The following is a 5,518-nucleotide window of genomic DNA, read 5'->3' as shown; positions in this document are numbered from 1 at the left end:
ACATGTGCTTATTTGAGAAGTATTCCATGTAGGGTTAATTTTGCTTCAAAACTGAACATCTGGGTTTTTTTTTTATGTTTTTATTTATTCCTTGAAAATTTCATACAAAAATTCATATTTTGATCCTCATATTCTTCCCTTTCCCCTCTTCCCAGACCCCCCTGCATCTCTTAACTAACCCAACTTCCTGTTCCTTCTCTTTCTTAAAAACAAACAGCTGGCTAGGCATAGTAGTGAACACCTTTATTGCAACACTTGGGAGGTAGAGGCAGGCTAGTCTCTGCGAATTTGAGAACATCCTGGTCTACATAGTGAGTTCCAGGGTAGCCAGGGCTACAAAGCAAGAGCCTTTCTTAAAAAACAAACAACAACAAACCCATGAAGTAGAGCTACTCCTGAGCATGGGGCCTACACTGGAGTCACTCCATTGAAGAAAACTACACACCCACCCCCAGCAAGGTATTGATGCAGATATTATCAACTGATCAATTGCAGATAGCTTCTTGAGTGCCAGTGGGATTTTGTGCTGGATTCTCTTCCTACAAGCTGGGATTTTTTTCCTGGCTTGAGTTTACACATGCTGTCACAATCTCTATGAGATCCTATGTGTGTCAGTCCTGTTGTGTCTGGAGAATGCTGTTTCCTTGGCGTCATCCACTACCTCTGGCTCTTAGAATCTTTTGGGCTATCTTGTACATAGGTCCTGAGCCTAGAGGGGGAGGGGCATGATATAGACATCCTAGGGTAGGGTTGAACACTCCAAAGCCTCCCTTTCTGTTTCCCCATAGTGGGCCTCTGTGTTAATCACCATCTCTTGCAAGAGGAGGCTTCTCTGGTGAGGGCTGAGTGATGCTCAGACCTGAGGTTCCAGTGGAACTTAAATTTCTTTTTGTAAAAGCCAGCCTTTTCAAGAAGAGCCTAACCAAGAGCTGAAGAGACGACTCACCAGTTAAGAGCACTTGCTACTTTTCCAAAGGTCTGGGGTGCAGTTACCAGCTCCCACATGTGATTCACAATCATCTGTAACTTCAGTGCCAGGGGATCTGACGCCCTCTTCTGGCACCTGCAGGCACTGCATGCTTCTGCACATACATGCAAATGCATAAAACAAGTAAGCCTTAAAATAAAGAGTTCAGGAGTTGAAGCCACGTAAAGAATGAGTAAAATTAAAATGTGGCTAGTTTAATAAAAAGCATGTCCTGAAGGTTGGAAATAACTACATTTCCATTTGCAGATGAGCTAATAGTCTTCCTTCCTGAGTGTGACTCTCCCTGTCTTTTGAACCTATCATAACTGTGGATAAGACAAGAGAATGATCTTCACTTAGTGACCACCATCCAATTAACCCCATCATATCCTTTCAAAAATACATATGTAATTCTACATGTAAATAAGATGAATGGTTTGTTTGTGAATAGAAATGTAAAGTTGGGGGACAGGGCTGGAGAGATGGCTCTGGGTTTAAGAAGTCTAGCTGTACTTTGAGTGGTCCTGAGTTCAATTCCCAGCAACCACATGGTGGCTCACAAGCATCTGTAATTGGATCTGATACCCTCTTCTGGCCCACAGGCACACAGAGCACTCAAATGTTAAATAAAAAAAATATGTAAAGTTGGATATCATGCATCACAGCCCTACTATATGAGGTCATATGTGGGCATGTGGGAAGTTGCCAATGAAATTCTATAAGAGACAGAAAGAAAACAAAATTGTTGTGGAGTGGAGTCTTCCTAGAGCCTCCCATGAGACAAAACCAGGGACACAAATAGAATCTTCACACTTACATGTCTCTGTGATGTTACACCACAAAGGGGACAGACACACAAATGTGTGGTCTGAATGCTTACTCAAGACTCCTAGCCCAGAGCCTGCAGTTGAGCCCAACCTATAGCTCTAGCTTTGTGGCATGCACAAAGGGGTGGCGGTTTGTGTGCTTTTGCTACTGGTTTTCAGTGTTAAACTATGAGACACTGATCCTGGGAAACTGAACAGGTGAGTTTTCCATGGAAATTACAGAAACAATTGGCTTTTCCTGTGAAATTCAAAAGCACAATGTCTCAAGATACTTCTGTAACCTGTTTTGACAGGGAGCTATAGTGATTTAATTTGTATAAACTTCTGCTAGCATGATATTAAGAAGAGGACACAGGCTGTGTACCTTTAATCTCAGCATTCAGGGATCAGAGTTGCTGGTCTACAAAGGTAGCTCCAAGATACCCAAGGGTTAGATAGTCTCTCTCTCTCTCTCTCTCTCTCTCTCTCTCTCTCTCTCTCTCACACACACACACACACACACACACACGAGAGAGAGAGAGAGAGAGAGAGAGAACTTGCATATATACAAGAGAATAATTACAGAAGACATGATAATATGGCAGTTGCATGTCAAGTTTTAAATAACATCAGGGGGAGAGAGAGAGAGATAAAAAGAGAGGGGGAAGGAAAAGAAAGAAAGGAAGAAGAAAGAAAGGAAGGAATGAAGGAAGAAGAAGGAAGGGAGGGATGAAGGAAGGAAGAGGCAGGCCATAGGGAAGGACTTAACTGCTTAAACAGGTGTTTTATTTTCTAGTTTTTTATATTTCAAAGCTAAAAACAACAAAAGACTATTTAAACCCTGAGTTTCAGGAGGTCAGGGCCAACCATTTAGGTTGTTTGTTTTGATGAAAGTGTTCTTTATGTAGTTGGCTGGCCTGAAATTCCCTCTGTAGCCCTGCTGGCCTCAAAGTCACAGAGACCTGCTTCCCTCTGTCTCCTTAGTGGACTACAGGCAAGGGCCACCACACTGACCCAGAACTTGAGCACATAAAGATTCTTTCTAATCTTTTTCTTTGTTTTACTTTTGCAGTGAATTAAACAGTAAATTATTCTTAGTTACATTTGGCTACCATAAATTAAGTAACCTTTTCCAAGCAGTGGGTGGCATTTGCTGCAAGGGTGCTTGGAAGTTGCCCTGTTCAACAATGTCTCTTGGCTGCAGTGGCACTGATCACATATACAGGGTTTCCAGGTTTTATGTGACAGGGGAATTGGAAATGGGTGGGGCTCAACTGTTTCTGGAACTTGCCTTCACTTTTTTCTTTGGCCCAAAGGGAGGCTTTCTTGTTCCATTTTGCTTTGATTGTGAACTCTAACCCAGGTATTATCCAAATAACCTTTCTTAGGTTCCCCTGAGCATTCATTGCATAAATTTTTTTTTTTTTTTTTTTTTTTTTTTTTGCTTTTGTTTTTTGGTTTTTCGAGACTCGAGACAGGGTTTCTCTGTGTCTTTGGAGACTGTCCTGGAACTAGCTCTTGTAGATCAGGTTCGTCTCGAACTCACAGAGATCCACATGCCTCCCAAGTGCTGGGATTAAAGGCGTGTGCCACCACCACGTGGCCATTGCATCCACTCTTTTTTTAAATATATATATATATATATATATATATATAATTTTTTCTTATTTTATATATTAATGCCAGTTCAACTCTCCCTCCCATGTCCCCCCCAAACTCCCTCCTACCCCCCCACTCCACAGTGAGGGTGATGCCTTCCAGGAGGGAAATATCTGTCAAGTCATTTGGAGTAGGGATTAGGCCCTCCCTCCTGCCTCTAGGCTAGGGAGTTTCCTTCCATGGGGAATGTGCTCCCAAAGTCCTTCTATGCACCAGGGATACATCTGGTTCCACTGTCAGAGGTCATTAGACTGCCCAGGCCTTCTAACTGAGACCCATGTTCAGGGGGTCTGAGTTAGCCCAATGCTGGTTTCAATGGGGGCATTGCATCTTAAAGACAGTTAATTTTATGTCTCTGTGGTGTGCGAGTCTTCTCTAGGTCCTGAGCAGCAGAGCTGCATGGGTGCTGTCACTACAGTGAGAGAGGTTGCAGGGGACACATACAGAGGAAGCACTTCTATTAATTATAGCAGAGAGCCATCCCATGATTGTGGGAACGGGTAGTGAAGGTGGTAATTCACACCTACAACTCCAGCACTAGAGGGTAAAAGGGAAGGGAGAAAGAAGCAAAGGAGAAAAGAGAGTAATTATAGAAGACACCAATCATGTGGCATTGGCATGTGAAGTTTTACAAAACATCAGGGGTTTGTTTGTTTTGAGACAGGGTTTCAAGGTTCTTGGCCGGAATCTATCTTGTAGACCAGGCTGGCCTTCAATTTGTAGAGATCCATCCACCTCTGTCTTCTAGGTACTGTACTGGAATTAGAGGCATGTGCTGTCATGCCTGGCCTTTTTGCCATTGTTGTTGTTTTCCTGGAACTCATACTGTAGACCAGGCTGGCATCGAACTCACAGAGATCCTCCTGCCGCTGCCTCCCAAGTGCTGGGATTTAGATGACTATGCTGTGGCTTTACTGAATTGGCCTTTACAGACCTTAGCTTTCCTGTTCTCATACAGCACTGCTGTTCAGGACCTGGAGAAGGCTCACACATCACAGAGACACACAATTAACTGTCTTTAAGAGTGGATGCAGGCCATTTCGTGGACGCCAGGGAACGGAGAACATCCAGAAGTGTGCGGGTGGGCCTGTCAGGAGTGTTTGGGTTTGAGCCTTGGTGTTTGAACCCATGATCTAGAAATGCATCCGGGTTCCTGTCCACTAGATTGTAAGGTGTATGTAGGTAATCTTGGAAACAAAGGGAACGAGACTGAACTAGAGCGGGCTTTTGGCTATTATGGACTACTTGGCAGTGTGTGGGTTGCTCGGAACCCTCCTGGCTTTGCTTTCATTGTATTTGAGGATCCCCGAGATGCCACTGATGCTGTCGAGAGCTGGATGGAAGAACACTATGCAGCTGTCGTGTGAGAGTGGAACTGTCGAATGGTGAAGAAAGAAGTCGCAATCGTGGCCCACCACCCTCTTGGGGCGGTCGCCCTCGAGATGATTACCGAAGGTGGAGTCCTCCACCTCGGCGAAGATCTCCAAGAAGGAGAAGCTTCTCTCGAAGCCGGAGCAGGTCACTTTCTAGAGACAGTAGAAGAGAAAGGTCTCTGTCTCGGGAGAGAAACCACAAGCCATCTCGGTCCTTCTCTAGGTCTCGTAGCCGATCTAGGTCAAATGAAAGGAAATAGAAGACCAGCTTGCTAAAGAAGTGGTGTACAGGAAATGACTTCATTTGACAGGAATATGTACAGGAAATTCAAGTTTTGTTTGAGATTTCATAATCTTGGTGCATTTTAAAGATGTTTTAGCTGTTCAAATTTGCTTTGAACTTTAGTTTTACATAGACTGAAATAAATACAGTTAGAGTGTGATGTGCTAATGATAAAGAAACCACTGGCAGATATGGAATAAAGCTCTAGTTTGTCTAGTAGCTGGGATATGGTGTGGAGCTGTGGGTAAAATGATAGGCAGTCTTTAAAAGCTGTTAGTGAACACCAGCTAACAGGTAAAGGACGGGAACTGCACCCTGAAGGCTTTCCTTACTGATTGCTATATATGGACGCATAGCTGTAACATTCTTTATTTGGAAATGTAAGACTTTAAATTACCAGGGTCCTATCAGTGTAAAGGTACATTGTGGA

The 5,518-nt window shown here is 43.6% G+C and overlaps 1 pseudogene; it reads left to right on the top strand.

Annotated features, from left to right (window-relative positions):
* Positions 1–4,571: 4,571 nt before the first annotated feature.
* Positions 4,572–5,127, top strand: LOC127220550 (serine/arginine-rich splicing factor 3-like; annotated as a pseudogene).
* Positions 5,128–5,518: the final 391 nt, after the last annotated feature.

This window comes from Phodopus roborovskii, unplaced genomic scaffold (genome assembly GCF_943737965.1).
Source record: "Phodopus roborovskii unplaced genomic scaffold, PHOROB, whole genome shotgun sequence".
Taxonomy (NCBI): Eukaryota; Metazoa; Chordata; class Mammalia; order Rodentia; family Cricetidae; genus Phodopus; species Phodopus roborovskii.
Note: the sequence above shows the minus strand (reverse complement) of the source record. Positions and strands in the feature narration are given on the sequence as shown.